Source organism: Phyllobates terribilis, unplaced genomic scaffold (assembly GCF_046119375.1).
Source record: "Phyllobates terribilis strain yellow unplaced genomic scaffold, ASM4611937v1 Scaffold_125__1_contigs__length_5108534, whole genome shotgun sequence".
NCBI classification, from domain to species: Eukaryota; Metazoa; Chordata; class Amphibia; order Anura; family Dendrobatidae; genus Phyllobates; species Phyllobates terribilis.
The window spans coordinates 249,019-266,186 of NW_027362885.1; the positions used below are offsets into that span (position 1 = coordinate 249,019).

Here is a 17,168-nt window from a genome sequence, read left to right on the forward strand (position 1 = left end):
ACCGGATCCCTCGTCAGCTGTCATGTAGCATTTGTAGTGCCGATATCAGGAGTAACACGGCGATATAAATGGCGTCCTCCATTCTGCACTTTCTCTCATGATTTTCCTTTCTTGTTTATTTCCATCTCTATAGGCTGAAGAAAAATCCCATAGTGGAGAATTGGCCTTTATTAAACAACTGGCCCAGAATGTCCTGCTTGTACTGGAGTATCCGGCCTACTCCCTGGAGCGCCTGGTAAGGAGCCATCGTCTTCTATATCTCATGTCCTTGTTGTCTGATCCTCTCCAGATTACCGTCATATAGCAGAAGCTCAGATTTATGGTGGTAGAGGCCTCCCTGTCCGCTCCAGGCAGACACAGGACATTTTATGACCGCCTGTCTCTGCGGCTCCATCATCTGTGAGGACAGTCTGATGTTCATTCAGTTGTTTAATGTTGTTGAAAAAAAAGCAGATCACAGACATGGCACAAAACTAAAGTCATTTCAAATGGCAACTTTAGGGCTTTAAGATACACTAAAAGAAATCAAGATTAAAAATGTGGTACTCAGTAAGGGTAATTTTTTTCATACCAAGTAGAGGGAAAAAAATTATGGAATCACTAAATTCTGATAAAAAAATTATGGAATCACCCTGTAAATTTTCATTTCCAATACTAACACCTGCATCAAATTAGATCTGCTAGTTAGTCTGCATCTAAAAAGGAGTGATCACACCTTGGAGAGCTGTTGCACCAAGTGGACTGACATGACTCATGGCTCCAACACGAGAGATGTCAATTGAAACAAATATGGAATCACTCAATTCTGAGGAAAAATTATGGAATCATGAAAAACAAACACACAAAAGAACACTCCAATACATCACTAGTATTTTGTTGCACCACCTCTGGCTTTAATAACAGCTTGCAGTCTCTGAGGCATGGACTTAATGAGTGACAAACAGTACTCTTCATCAATCTGGCTCCAACTTTCTCTGATTGCTGTTGCCAGATCAGCTTTGCAGGTTGGAGCTTTGTCATGCACCATTTTCTTCAACTTCCACCAAAGATTTTCAATTGGATTCAGATCCAGACTATTTGCAGGCCATGACATTGACCTTATGTGTCTTCTTTCAAGGAATGTTTTCACAGTTTTTGCTCTATGGCAGGATGCATTATTATCTTGAAAAATGATGTCATCATCCCCAAACATCGTTTCAATTGATGGGATAAGAAGACTGTCCAAAATATCAATGTAAACTTGGCCATTTATTGAAGATGTAATGACAGCCATCTCCCCAATGCCTTTACCTGACATGCAGCCTCATATCATCAATGACTGTGGAAATTTGCATGTTCTCTTCATGCAGTCACCTTTATAAATCTCATTGGAACGGCACCAAACAAAAGTTCCAGCATCATCACCTTGCCCAATGCAGATTCGCGATTCATCACTGAATATGACTTTCATCCAGTCATCCATAGTCCACAATTGCTTTTCCTTAGCCCATTGTAACCTTGTTTCTTTTTGTGTTTAGGTGTTAATGATGGCTTATGTTTAGCTTTTCTGTATGTAAATCCCATTTCCTTTAGGCGGTTTCTTACAGTTCGGTCACAGACATTGACTCCACTTTCCTCCAATTCATTCCTCAATTGTTTTTTTGTGCATTTCCTGTTTTGAAGACATATTGGATTAAGTTTCCGGTCTTGACGCTTTGATGTCTTCCTTGGTCTACCAGTATATTTGCCTTTAACAACCTTCCCATGTTGTTTCTATTTGGTCCATATTTTAGACACAGCTGACTGTGAAAAACCAACATCTTTTGCAACATTGTGTGATGATTTACCTTCTTTTAAGAGTTTGATAATCCTCTAATTTGTTTCAATTGACATCTCTCGTGTTGGAGCCATGAGTCATGTCAGTCCACTTGGTGCAACAGCTCTCCAAGGTGTGATCACTCCTTTTTAGATGCAGACTAACTAGCAGATCTAATTTGATGCAGGTGTTAGTTTTAGAAATGAAAATTTACAGGGTGATTCCATAATTTTTTCTTCAGAATTTAGTGATTCCATAATTTTTTTCCCTCTGCATGGTCTAAAAAAAATTACCCTTACTGAGTACCACATTTTTAATATTGATTTCTTTTAGTGTTTCTTAAAGCCCTAAAGTTGCCATTGGAAATGACTTTAGTTTTGTGCCATGTCTGTGATCTGCTTTTTTTTCAACATTAAACAACTAAATGAACATCCTCCGAGCCCGGTGATTCCATAATTTTTGCCAGGGGTTGTATATTAATGTGGATTTACTGGGGGGAGCGGCGTTGTACAGTTCGTCCAATACTGAAATTATCCAGGAAATCCAATGTTTAGTCCTTCCTGTCTATTGTATGTGGTAATGTAGTATTTGTGAAATGTTATATTAATTGTATATATTATATCCATCAGGAAACATCTGAAGGCGACTCCAAAGAGGGGCAAAACGGAAATATTGCTGACCCTGATATCAGTCAGCCGGGGCCGAACCCTGATCTGATGGAAGGTAAGCCGGTCATCTAATATTCTACATACAAATATCAAGTTATAGAGAAAGGCAGAGAACATGGAGATTTACTCTTCATCCAATGTATGAGGCCGCTGGCGGCTCATGAGCCCCCATGGACTATAATGGAGGTGGTCACAAATGTACAAAGAGGCTCATCGGTCCCCAATCATGTAATTGTTGAGGATTCGGTCAGATCCTGAGCAATGACACATTCATAGTACAGTATATATATATATAGATATGCCATAAATATATACAGTGTGTGCAGAACATCCTTATATCTAGTATATTCCATGTACAGGGGTCTTATCATTTCCATTATTATATGGATGTGTTATATAAGTGGTGATATAGACTAATACATGTCGTCTCTTCATTATTTTATCATTATTATAGGAATAACTGTGCCGGCAAATACTGATGGTGGAACATCTGAGCCACCAGAAATCATCCAGGAATCTGCCAGTGTAAGTATCATGGGACGTCTTTATATCATCAGATGACCGGTGGGAATTACACATCCCATATTATACCCCATATGACAATGGGATATCTCTGCTCTTATGTAGATCAGACCTATTATGTGTGACGGTGGTGTTATTATTCTGCCTCCTCCGTGTGATGTCCCTTATCCCCCCCTGCAGTACAATGATTTATGTGTATGGGGAATATCCCCTTATAATATAATAGTGTCTGTGGGGGGTCCGGCTTTTATCACGTCCTCTACTTCGGTTGCAGTGTAATCAGGGGGGATATAATATAGACGGGAGATGTTCCTGCATCTGGAGCTTTTATCCTCCTGCAGCTTCGTTGTCTTAATGTCATTTCTTATTCCTTTTTAGGCCTTGATCGGATCAGTGAACCAGGGGAGAAATCCTTGTAAGGACGACTTTAATCCTATCAAACTGATCAGCTGTGGAGGATTTGGGTGAGCTTTACTTTGGTATAATATTCTTTTCTCAGGGCTCCTTATGACGATGCCTATGTCTCTACGTCCTGCCCGTGCAATGCTACCATAGAGAAATTATGGTTCCACATCACTGTCCACATCTAATTGTCTCTCTTCAGGTCAGTTAGGATGTGACGTGGATGAGGACTTTCCATAGGTGATCATTTATGGAGTGTTATTTTATGGATTTCTAGTGATGGCCGCACATCTAGTATTAACCATTAGTACAGGAGATCACTTGATCAGGTCTATGGATGGACTGTTAGTAAGAATTCATAATAAATCATGGATTTTCTTCCTCCTCAGATCCGTCCACCTAGTTCGCCATACAGACACAAACAAGATATGTGCTATGAAGAAAATGGACAAGCAGAACCTGAAAAAGCCAAAGACCCTTAAATGGGCCTTTCAGGAGAGGGACATCTCTACATTCGCTGATTGTCCCTTTGTGGCGTCCATGTTCTGCTCCTTTCCTACTAAACTTCATCTGTGTATGGTCATGGAGTATGCACCAGGTAGGACACATCCATTGTATTTATATCCAGCCCACGTCTGCCTAATCCTAGCACCTTATATATAACCTGAACATGTCCACATGGACGGTTACATGTCCACACCGCATTTACTATAATGTTACTAAGATGCCTTGTGTGTAATCACTGAGCATGGCGGCAATATCTGCTATGGAGGAAAGGAAGATTTCTCTGTATTTGAACAGTTTTTATAGATGAGAACTTTCACAGAGAAATAAATTAGAGGCTTGTAGATGAGGCCTGGCTCTGTCTCTATGTACAGGGTTCCTCTGCAGTATACGCTCTACATTACACAGTGTATCTCTATATATACCATCCTGTCCCAATATCTCCGCTTGTTTCACATTCACACTCATCATGTGTAACTTACTCTGTAACAGACCCTCACCTGTCATATTTGCTTTTTCCTGTAGGAGGAGACTGTGGCAATCTTCTACAGCACAGGGGTCCTTTACCTATCACCTTGGCCCGTCTGTACATTGCAGAAACAGTCCTTGCTGTGGAATATCTGCACAGCTATGGTGTGGTGCACAGAGACCTGAAGCCTGTAAAGTAAGTGACCCTTGAGGTATAATAAAGGGGATGAAAGTTAGTTTGTTATACAGTCTATGGGTTATTACTTGGGGCTGACACCATCTTTTCTTTTACAGCATCCTGATAACATCAACAGGACATATTAAAGTGACCGATTTTGGAGTTTCGAAACTTGGCCTCATGAGACCAACATCAAACATCTATAAGGCTCCAACTAAGGACATCACCAAAGAGTTCTGTGATAAAGAGGTCGGCTTTACTTACAGGATCTTCTACTTTACATATCTCATCTCTTTCTCCTTCTCTGATCATTTCTCATCACATTTCCACTGATGTTATTTGTCGTATGTATTGATCATCATCTCATTCTTCTGTTGTTTTCCAGACTGCTGGCACGTCTAGTTACATGGCCCCAGAAGTTATCCTACAGAAAGGCTATGGAAGACCTGTTGACTGGTGGTCAGTAGGCATCATCCTATATGAATTTCTCTTTGGATATACACCATTTTATAGGGCTTCCCAAAAGGAGAAATTACGCAGTATCCTCAGTGGTAAGTAAAATAATCTGACTGCTTGTCATGTCGCTGTTATTTGGTTTGATTGGTTCCTTGGTTTAGCTTCTAGCTTTTTTAAGGAAAATGCTTTTTTATGTAAATAAATGAAGAGGTTTTATTTCCTGTAATATTTTCTTTTTATATCACAGATGACATTGTTTGGAGATGTAATTACTTTCCTCCACCAAATGCTCGGGGCATCATCACTCAGCTACTCAGAAAAAATCCAGAACAAAGACTTGGGACAGGTAAGATGATAATAGTATTAATAATGACTTATTACACCTCTGGACAAATGAAGGTGTCCATGAGGATGAGCACTGAAGGTCTCTACCAACGTGTCCATTCCCCATTCTTCATGCTCTAATGTTCAGTACATTTCCTTCATGTTGGCTCTTTTAAATCTCCAGTTCAGATTAACATAAACTGTATAGATACGGAGTAGTTTCTCTGACAATAACTGTATCGATTTCTTTCTTGTCTTCCTTTTCCAGGAGGGGCACACGAGATCAAAATTCATCCATTTCTGTGTGCCTTAAACTTTAACAACCTTCTAAGTCAGAAGCCTCTGTTCGTTCCTGATCTAAAATCAGATGAGGACACCCGCTACTTTAGCAGTAAGTAAAATGAGACGTTATCAGCAGAAAACTCCTGAGTGCCTTTTCTTTCATTATGTGTGACAATCAGTTCCCATCATAATGAGTAATAACATGGTGACTGTCTGACCGGCTCTTATACTAATAATTTCTCATAACACTTTTACTTTTCAGATCGCTCTGTGCGCTATAAATTTAGGAATTCAGATGATGGGGACACAAGTGAGGACAATGACTGTCCAGAAATCAAAAACTTTGAATCATCTTCTCAAAGGTTTTCCAAAGTAAGTATGTCTAAAGCATGTAGGTCAATAAAATGAATAAAACCTATAATTAGAAAAAAAGTTTAAAAATATATCTATTTATATTTTATATTTCTTTGTGTTTTTTAGCTATATACCACCAGTACCAAGATGGTGACCATTGAAGAACCTATGTCACCTCCAGAGTGTACCCCTGAGAACAGCAAAAAACACCCAGACTGGTGAGTAGATTATTATTATTATTATGAGATTTAGCTCTGATATATGCTCAGACACGAGTAACACAAATCTAAATCCAGCATCCACCACCCCATAATAACTGATTGCTGTTCATCAGGCTTGTGATTACACAGCAATATCAGTTGATCATTGCAACCAGCCATTCATTCCCAGCTCTTTATAGGCCAATATTACTACCGTATATTCCGGCGTATAAGACGACCTGGTGTATAAGACGACCCCCCTACTTTCCTGTTAAAATATAGAGTTTAGGATATATTCACCGTATAAGACTACCCCTTTTCCAACGCATACCAAACACCGGTAAAAATTAAAAAAAAACAGATTTGAATTTAACATGGTCCTTTTTTAATTTAAATTCTTATGACATGCAGGTATATAGCAGGAAAACTGTCACTCATAAACATATTAAAATAGGGGGGACCCCACGTCATTTTTTGGGGGGGTCCCCCATTCTAATAGCTAGTAAAGGCTAGGTATTCAGCTGGGGGCTGATATTAGTAGCCTGGGAAGCTCCGTGGGTATTACCCCCTTCCCAGGCTTCAAACATCTGCCCCAGCCGTCTGCTTAACCTCCGCTAGAGACTATAATGATGGTGGATCCCACGCCAATTTTCTTTTTAAAAAATCCTTTATTTTAACACTAAATGACAATTGAGGGGTTAATAAAGATGCAGTCCCTAAATTATTATTAATTTTGTAATTAATTTTTCCCAAAATTGTTGACGTGGGCTTCGCCATATTTTTGTGTCCAGCCAGGTACAGCAGGCAGGAACGGGCTGCCCCCAACCACCAGCTGCCTATTTGTACCTGGCCGGACACAACAATATAGGGAAGCCCTTTTTTTTTTAATTATTTCATGAAATAATTAAAAAAAAAAGACGTGGGGCTTCGCCCTATTTTTGTGTCCAGCCAGGTACAACTAGGCAGCTGGGGGCTGGAATCTGCAGCGCAGGGAGACCCAAGCTTTCTGGGCCCCCCCCGCTGCAAATTGCAGTCCGCAGCCACCCCGGAAAATGGCGCGTTCATAGAAGCGCCATCTTCTGGCGCTGTACCCAACTCATCCAGGGCCCTGGTGCGGTGGCTCACTGGGTAATAAAGGGGTTAGGGCCAGCTTGGCATTATCAGCTGGCCCTAAGCCCGAAATTCATGGGGTCACGCCAATATTAGACATGACCGCCATGAATTTCTAGTAAAGTAATTAAAAAAAACACAAACACCCAGAAAAAAGTCCTTTAATTGAAATAAACACACAATTCTTTAATGTTCTAAATTAAACCATACTTACCATCATGCCCATTCCAGCTGAAGCCAACGATCTCCTGCAATAAAAGAAAAATAATAAAGCAACCTCATCCTTACCTTTCCATGGTTCCCAGGACCGGTCCAGCTCTGCTACATTCACATGACAGGCTGCACCGCAGCAGAACGCTGCCGTTCAGCTTGCCATGCGGCAGACACTGAGAAGCGCAGGCATGCTTGTGCTCCTCAGTGTCTGACTGTGACGGCATCCAGATGAGCCGAGATCATGTCCAATGAACTCGGCTCACCTCATGCACGTCACTGACAGCGTGGGAAAATTCTCCTGCTCCCCGCATGCGCAGTAGAAGTTTCCCACGCTGTCAGTGACGGACGTCCAGGAGGTGAGCTGAGTTCATTGTCGGCTCATCTGGATGCCGTCACAGTCAGACACTGAGGAGCGCAAGCATGCCTGCGCTTCTCAGTGTCTGCGGGATGACAGGCTGGATGGCGGCGTTCTGCTGCGGTCCAGCCTGTCATCTCGATGTAGCAGAGCTGGAGCTGTCCTGGGAACCATGGAAAGGTAAGGATGAGGTTGCTTTATTATTTTTCTTTTATTGCAGGAGATCGTTGGCTTCAGCTGGAATGGGCGTGATGGTAAGTATGGTTTAATTTAGAACAATAAAGAATTGTGTCTTTATTTCAATTAAAGGACTTTATTCTGGGTGTTTGTGTTTTTTTTAACTTTGACTATGGGGTTAGTAATGGGGGTGTCTTATAGACGCCTCTCCATTACTAACCTGGGCTTGATGTCAGCTGGCATTATAAGCTGACATCAACCCCAACCCTATTACCCCCTGCCACCGCACCAGGGCAGCGTGGAAGAGCGAGGCTAAGTGCCAGAATTGGCGCATCCTATGAATGCGCCATTTCTGGGGCGGCTGACGGCTGGTGTTTCTAGCCTGGGAGGGGGCCAATATTCATGGCTCCCTTCCTGGGCTATTAATATCAGCCCCCAGCTGTCTGCCTAGCCTTTGCTAGCTATTAAATTAGGGGGGACCCCACGTCATTTTTTTTGGGGGGTCCCCCATTTTAATAGCTAGTAAAGGCTATGTATTCAGCTGGGGGCTGATATTAGTAGCCTGGGAAGCTCCGTGGGTATTACCCCCTTCCCAGGCTTCAAACATCTGCCCCAGCCGTCTGCTTAACCTCCGCTAGAGCCTAAAATTAAGGGGAACCCCACGCCAATTTTTTTAATAATAAATCCTTTATTTTAATACTAAATGACAAGTACAGTAACCAACACTATCACTGTACTTCATATATATGTGACTGACATGTTTCTATCTATCTAATCTATGTGTGAAGCTCTATTCTGTCTGTTATAAATTGTCGGGTACAGATGCTGAATTGCCGGCCGGCTTTTTTAAAGAGACGGTGCATGAAAACACTATTATTTGTTTTAATAAATCCTTTACACTAAATGACAAGTACAGTAAGCAACACTGTCACTGTACTTCATATATATGTGACTGACATGTTTCTATCTATCTAATCTATGTGTGAAGCTCTATTCTTTCTATTCTAAATTGTCGGGTGCCGGCTTATGCCGCTGCTGAATTGCCGGCTTTTTATATATTGTCACAGAAGCGATGCGAACTTCCCTGCTCCGGACACAGCGCAGCGCTTCTGTGACAAGTGAAAGCTGTCGGCACAGAAGCCCTGCGCTGTGTCCGGAGCTGGGAATACGCAGCGATGTGTCAGTTTCAGCACAGAAGCGCTGACTGTCTGGACCTACCGCCGCCGTATTTTAACTCCCTCCACCTTATATTAACTCCGACATGGCAGGGATACGGCCACGGCAGCTTATTAACACCCCCAGAGTATCCCCGCATGTCAATTTCTGAAAGTTTAAAAGCATTACCGGCGTATAAGACGACCCCAGACTAGACAGAAGATTTTTCAGTCTTCAAAAGTCGTCTTATACGCCGGAATATACGGTAGTTAGACTCCATTCTTGCTGGTAGAATGGGGTCCTGAGCAGAGTATCCCCTTCATGATGTCCCAAATGGCCTTACAGACAGGTGTTCTTCCTTTTTGTATTGTTTTCACTTGTAATTTACTTGACTTTCTTCTACCAAACAGGCAAAAAGAATCTCCCCCTTCCAAAACTGATGATGGTGACAATCAGTGTGTCACTGCTAAAAAGTGTGAGTCATCCTCGCCCTCATTGTCAGGTATGTACAGATTTATAGACCATCCCATTATAGGCTATGATACAAAAGTGTAATGTGAATCTGCACATGAAGGCTCAGATAATGACTTACTTTATTCCCGCTGCCCCTGAGTATTCAATTTTTTGCTTTGGTAAAATCCACCATACGGTTCCAGTTATTGGCAGTTTTATTTAGTGCTAATTTTTATGTTCTTTACAAGGGGGTGGTGCTTACAGGATTATCTGGGGGGGGGGGGCGTCTTCAGCCTCTTCTTCAGTATTATAGTGTGGTAAAGACCATAAAAATGACCACTAAATAAAAAGGCCCCTGTCTGTGGAACTGTAAGGCGATGTGCTCACTATGCGTTTTTAATCGTTTCCGCAGCGGCAATTCCGCCGCAGAAACGCTTAAAAAACGCTTGGTAGAAGGTCTACTATGTTCCCCAATGATAATCCGCATCTGCTGTGCACATGCTGCGGAAATTTCCGCTGCGGATTATCATTGCGGAAAAATCCGCAGCACTACCAATTATTTTGCAGAAGTGCTGCGTTTTCACTGCCATTGACTTGCATTGGAACGCATGGTATCCGCATCACTGCATCTGTACATGCGGAATCCATGTGTTTCAATGTGCGGATGGTACTCGGGTCTGGAGAAGAGGAGACTCTCCTCCGGACCACCCCCCCACCATAGAACCTGTAAAAAAAAAGAATAAAATAAAAAATAAATATTATACTTACCTTCTGATGGCCTCCGGTTCCTTGTCTCGGCTTGCCGGCAGATCGCGGTAGACTAAAGGACCTGCGCTGACGTCATTTAGTCATGTGACGGGTCATGCGACCAATGATGTTGGCAGGTCCTTAACTCTACCGCGAGCTGCCGGCAAGCCAAGACAAGGACTCCGGGGGCCATCAGAAGGCAAGTATATTTATTTTTTACCATTCTTTCGGTCACACTATATAAATCCATGCCAGTTGCATGGATTAATATAGTGTGACCAGGTTGTCAAGCACTTTCCAAGTGATACTAATATCGCTTGGAAAGCGCTTGACAACCCGAATGCGAAATCGCATGATCAAAACGCTTCATATCCGCATGTCCCTGGCAGGAAAAATGCATGTACAATCTGCATGTACAATCCGCATGTACAATCCGCATGCGTTTTTTGTGCCAGGGAGATGCAGAAACGCTCAGGAAAAAATCTGGAGCATTGCTGCATCGTGGGCACATAGCCTAAGGGGGATTTTAATAAAAACCAAAAACAAAGTCCTCAGGGGAGCAGGGGGAATAAAGTAAGAGTGAATTCTGGACACTTAAGACCTGGTGATGAATCTTCTTGAGGCTGAGTTCACACGATGCGTATTTCATGCGTTTCCGCGGCGTTTTTGCAGTTGCGTAAACGCCGCGGAAACGCATGAAAAACGCATGGTAGAAGGGCAGCAATGTTACCCAATGGAAATCCGCATGTGCTGTGCCCATGATGCGGATTTTTCCGCAGCGTGAACGCTGCGGTCAAAAATCCGCAGCATGTCAATTAATTTTGCGGAAACGCGGCGATTTCGCCGCCATTGACTTGCATTAGAACGCGCCAATTCCGCAAGACTGCATTTGTACTTGCGCTATTGGCGCGTTCTAATGTGCGGATGGTACCCGGGTGCGGAGGAGAGGAGAGTCTCATCCACACCCAGGTACCATTAAAAAAGCTGTAAAAAAAGAATAAAATAAAAAATAAATGTATTCTTACCTTCTGTCGGCCCGCGCACCGCTCCCGCTTGGTTCCCGGCACTTGCAGTGAGTTGTAGGACCTGCGCTGACGTCAGAGTCATGTGACGGGTCACGTGACGCTGACGTCGGCAGGTCTTTCAATTCAAAGTTGCCGGCAGCCGGGAACTTTGTAAAGCAGGACAGCGCGGGCCATCGGAGGTAAGTATATACACTCTCTCGGGTCACACTATATAAATCCATGCTGTTTGCATGGATTTATATAGTGTGACCTAGTTGTCAAGCACTTTCCAGGTGATGCTAAAATCGCCTGGAAAGCGCTTGACAATCTGCATGCGGAAACGCATGTGAATCTGCATGTGGATCCGCATGTATTCCGCAGGAAAAACGCATGCACAATCTGCATGCGTTTTTTCTGCCAGGGAGATGCAGAAATTTTCTGCTTCATTTCTGCATCGTGTGCACATACCCTTAAACTTACGCTTAAGTGTTATCTGACGGATTATATAAAAACACTTTGGCTTGCTGCAAGTAATGTCATGTTAATAAGGGAGACACCACACGGCCGCACACAGAAAAGCTACAAGTACATATTAACCAGTTTGAGTAACTCTATAAACATATAAAATTAATCTTTGAGGAGTTTATAATCAACATCTTTTTCTGACTTTTTATTAGAACCTCCAGTTCAGGAGAGAAAGAAATCTGCACTAAATCTGAGAAAACAGCAAAGAACAGATAAAGTGGAAGAGGGGGAAAGTAGTAGGCGAGGTAAGTGTGCCGATAATCTCCATGTTGTATGATGTCAGTGAGATAAGTCATGTGGAGCAGATGTCATCTGTCAGTGGTGGGATTGTCACATGTATGATGGCTGACAATGATCCCGCACCTCTGTATGGAGAAGATTCCTCTACCGGCCTCCCACAGAGACACCACAGTAGTGTCCTCTAATATGGAGTCCCATTACTTACTTCGGTTTTACATCTTTTTTATAGGTTCTATCTTCCGCCGGATGATATCATCCTGCCGGCGTGGATTGTCCAGGGCTGCTCGCACTATCAGACAAAGCTGCATTTTTGCCCACTGTCACCAGGGCACCAGAAACATCTCAAGGGCAGAAAACCCTCACATCTAGTGCCCTGAAGAAAGTACAGCACATCCACCATCAATGCTGTACCTGCATGGAAAGAGTTGTACCATCTACTGTACCTGTGGCCGTCTGACCAGCAAGAAATATCTGCAAAAGTCAAAGGCCTCCAAGAACATCTTTTCAACCTTCCATGTAATTCTTAATTAAAAAAAAAAATTAAAATTGATTAATGTCCTTTTGAATTTAATTGAATATTACTGACATTTATGGCATATCAATGCTATACATGTTATATCTGTCCAACGGTTTGGACACCAAACAGAAGATTAAACAAGACTGAAACATACAGTTTGCACAGCAAGTTGTTTTTACATTGCAGTGTATGTTCAATTTAATTTTTATTGAGTGCTTTTCATAAGGGAACCAGGAGGAAACCACCTGAAATAGACATTGTGTGCACAAAAAGTGGCAACCAAGCTAGGGGGAAACATGCCCTGATCCACTGATTTTACAAGAACTCAGATACTTTTACCTTAGTAGCGCTCTATTTCAGATTCAGGCACAAGAACAAGTTGGATTCTGTGCTGTGCATCCTGGGGGTCCCAGCAGTCACAATCCACCAAAATCGTAGCTAAGACTTCAAGCACTGACGAGGCGAAACATCCGAGTGGGTCACTAACCGATATTACCACTATTTGGTGACCATATAGTGGTAGATAACAGCACATATTAAGACTATAGATGAGTGAGCACTAAACTGCTCAGATGCTTGTTACTCGAACCGAATGGAAGTCAATGAGAAATCCGAGCATTTTTCTGGAAGACCCTACAAGGAGGTCTGGGCGGCAGTGAAAATGTTCAAAAGGATGGAAAAAGTGCTGAATGGAAGGAGAACAGCATGGGGAAGACCCCTGGAGAGATCTCTGACTCCCAGATCGCTGCTGAGAACAATGGTGTGACACTTTTTCTCCACTTTAAGGACTGACAATAAAACATTCCCAATCAATGAGAAATTGCATTTTACAGGAACAAAAATGTTAAAGGGGTTGCCCAGTACTTTAGATTACCCCCACAATGTATCCCCCCTGGGCCCCTAAGGATTTTTGTAATTACCTTACGTTGCAGATAATGCCTGTGAGGGGCGCTATCACTGGCCGCTCCCAGGCATCACGTGACCCCCGGCTGCAGCCGGCTCTGATATCCGCTGATGTCACGACAAGTGCTGGCAGCAGCCGGGGGTCTCTCTCTTCCACATTCCAGGCTGTAGGTGGGGTTACCCCCTGCGTCACACCCGGCATCCACCTCGCGCTCTCCCTCTCCCCATTCATTGGGAACGCACGAGGTGAATGCTGGGTGTGACGCGGGGGGTGATCGCGCCCACAATCCAGCTGTCATGCTTCACTTGTCGTGACGTCAGCGCGGTGTCACGTGATGCCTGTGAGCGGCGCTATCCTTGGCTGCAACGTCAGCTAATTACAAAAATCCTTAGGGGCCCCGTGGGGATACATGGGGGGGGGGGGGTAATCTAAAGTACTGGACAACTTCTTTAAGAATCATTTTTTTCCTGTATAATGACTTAAACCAAAATTTTATTTTTTATTAACAAATAGGTAATTTCAGTGTAATTTATGAAGGAAGAAAGAACTGCCAAAAATTAGGGATTCTGATACATCCTGTATTAGAATAAAGGAGGGTCTCATACACATTCTGGTCCATTTGACATATAGTAGTACTTCTAGACTCATAAAGGCTATGCACTTAGTGCAAAATGCAAGTAGTTTCATGCTTTGACTACACCTCACAATTTTTTGGCATCTGTTGGCTTTGCCTCAGAAACAGCATTTTTCATGTCACCCCACAAGTGTTCTATCGGATTAAGATACGGGTGTAGCATCGGCGTCTCTGCCTCCTGCCCGGCAGAGACTCCGTCCCCCTTACCGCCGTGGTCCTGCTACGGCGTCTTCTGGCCTCCCTGCAGCTGCTGCTGGTGCACGCAGCTTCCCCGGCTCTGTACTTAGGGCGCGCACACGCTCCCTCCCTCTTAAAGGGGCCGCGCGCGCCGTCCTAAAAAGTCCCCGGCCAATGGCTGGAGGACTTCCCCTATAAAAGGCACCTCCTCCAATATGGAGGTGCCCGTGCAAGGTTGTAGCTTTGTGTGTTAAACTCTGCTTCAGCCCTCAGGTCCCGCTGCTAGCCTGACTACAAGTCCTGCCTGCCCGCCAGCCTGACTACCAGTCCTGTCCGCCAGCTTGACTACCAGTCCTGTCCGCCAGCTTGACTACCAGTCCTGTCCGCCAGCCTGACTACCAGTCCTGTCCGCCAGCCTGACTACCAGTCCTGTCCGCCAGCTTGTCTACTCTCCAACCAAACAGTCTGCCTACGGTCCAGTCCGCCAGTTTGTCTATGGGCTCAACCCGCCTGCTTGTCTGGAAGCATCTGCCTTTAACCTGCCGTGCCTACCTGTCTGCATGCCAGCCGTGCATGCCAGTGTCCACCTGTCAGCCTACCTGGAGGCTCCTGCTTGTTACCTGCCGTGCCTACCTGTCAGCCTACCTGGAGGCTCCTGCTTGTTACCTGTCGCGCCTGCCTGTCCGTCTGCCTGGATCACCCGTCAGCCTGCCTGCCGTGCTCATCTGCTGCACCGGTCGGTCCCTGCCTTCTGACCCGTGGGAGTCACCTGCTCTCATACAAGGTTGGTACCCAGAGTAGCACCTGGTCCCTCTGCTCGGTCCTTCCCTGGTCACGGAGTCGATTGAACCGCCGTACGACCTTGGTCGGTCCGAGTTGATACCTAGTTACGCCTCTCTGGTCCCCCCTTGCACCGCAGCACAGAGGTTTCACCACCCGGATCCGTAACACCGGGGATTGGGCCGGTCACTCCATAACCTCTATTTTGTTGGACTGGAACCAAGATTTTGATCGTTTACTGGTGTGTTTAGGGTCGTTGTCTTGTTGAAACACCCATTTCAAGGGCATATCCTCTTCAGCGTAAGGCAATATGACCTCTTCAAGTATTTTAATATATGCAAACTGGTCCATAATCCCTGGTATGCGGTAAATAGGTCCGGCACCATAGTAAGAGAAACGTGCCCATATCATAATGCTTGCTCCACCATGCTTCACTGTCTTCAGAGTGTACTGTGGCTTGAATGCAGAGTTTAGGGGTCGTCTGACGAACTGTCTGAGCCCCTTGGACCCAAAAAGAACAATTTTACTTTCATCAGTCCACAAAATGTTTCTCCACTTCTCTTTAGGCTAGTTGATGTGTTCTTTGACAAATTGTATCCGCTTCAGTACATGTCTTTTTTTAACAGTGGGACTTTGTGGGGACTTCTTGCTAAGAGATTAGCTTCACACAGGCATCTTCTAACTGTGACAGTACTCACAGGTAACTTGAGACGGTCTTTGATCATCCTGGAGCTTATCATAGGCTGAATCTTTTCCATTCTGGATATTCTTCGATCCATTCGAATGGTAGTCTTCTGTTTTTTTTCCACGTCTCTCTGGTTTTGCTTTCCATTTTAAAGCATTGGAGATCATTTTAGCTGAACAGCCTATCATAGTCTGCACTTCTATATAAGTTTTACCCTTTCCAAACAACTTTTTAATCAAAGTACGCTGTTCTTCTGAACAATGTCTCGAATGACCCATATTTCTCAGGCTTTCAAGGAGAAATGCATGTACAACATGTGCTGGCTTCATCCTTAAATAAGGGCCACCTGATTCATACCTGTGTCTTCACAGAATGATTGACCTCACTATTGAACTCCACACTGCTATTATTTTGAACACACCCCCTAACAATTAATTATTCAAATACACAGACTCAAAAACATGCAGATCATGAATGCGGAGTCTGTTGGTTTTCTTAGAATCTACTGCACCAACTGGTAAATTGCTTGACATGTGGTAATATAATTTATAAATCATATATAGCAACTATAGTGGATTTAAAACTTAACTTTTACTATTAAGAATAAAAGATTTGGCAATCCTCAATACAAAATTGACAATACACATAACAAATATGTTAAAAACTAGAAAATATGTCCATGTCCCTGTTTAGGATCATACTCTGACAATAGTCAAAAAGGTGGCAACAAGGCATCAGTGAATACCTATATAAATATATAACATGTTACAACAAAACCAGACAATAAAGTCCAGAAATTGTATACAGTAGGGCCAATGGATATAAGGAAAGATCTCACCAAATTCGCTGGTCTCCAAATTCCTCCAACAGGTCCTCATCCATAAAGGCCCAAATCATGGAGTTCAAGGGGTTGATTATCCCAGTCAGTCCCCATAATCTTGACTGACCCTCAAACCCCAAGACTCCCGCCCTTACAAGGGCAGTCAAGAGGTGACCCTGAAAACCTGGACAGCCCTGAACTGACCCTATGCGCTTCCCTACGCGTTTCTTCAAAAATCTTGAGTCATCAGGGGATTGGCACAAAAAACTGTAGAATATAGGGCTGGGAACTGGGCTGGGAACCCTCTATCTGGGTTGTAATTTTAGGCAATGGCAGATTCCATAGAGGCTGGCAGCAATTTATAGCATGTCTAAATCAGGGAGTGTGGACACCTGGAGAGTGGTGCCCCACCCCTTAGTTATGTAGATGTGTCGTAATTGGTAGATTCAAAAATAAACTAATCAAGTGGACCTATCCAAGACATTCTCGCCTTATTTGGGCAAATAGGATTACAAAACC

General features: G+C 43.6%; 1 long non-coding RNA gene across 1 annotated transcript in view; it reads right to left on the bottom strand.

Annotated features, from left to right (window-relative positions):
* LOC141203871 (uncharacterized) overlaps window positions 1–17,168 on the bottom strand; it is an 82,666-nt gene that overhangs the window by 42,915 nt on the left and 22,583 nt on the right. The window lies entirely within an intron of this gene.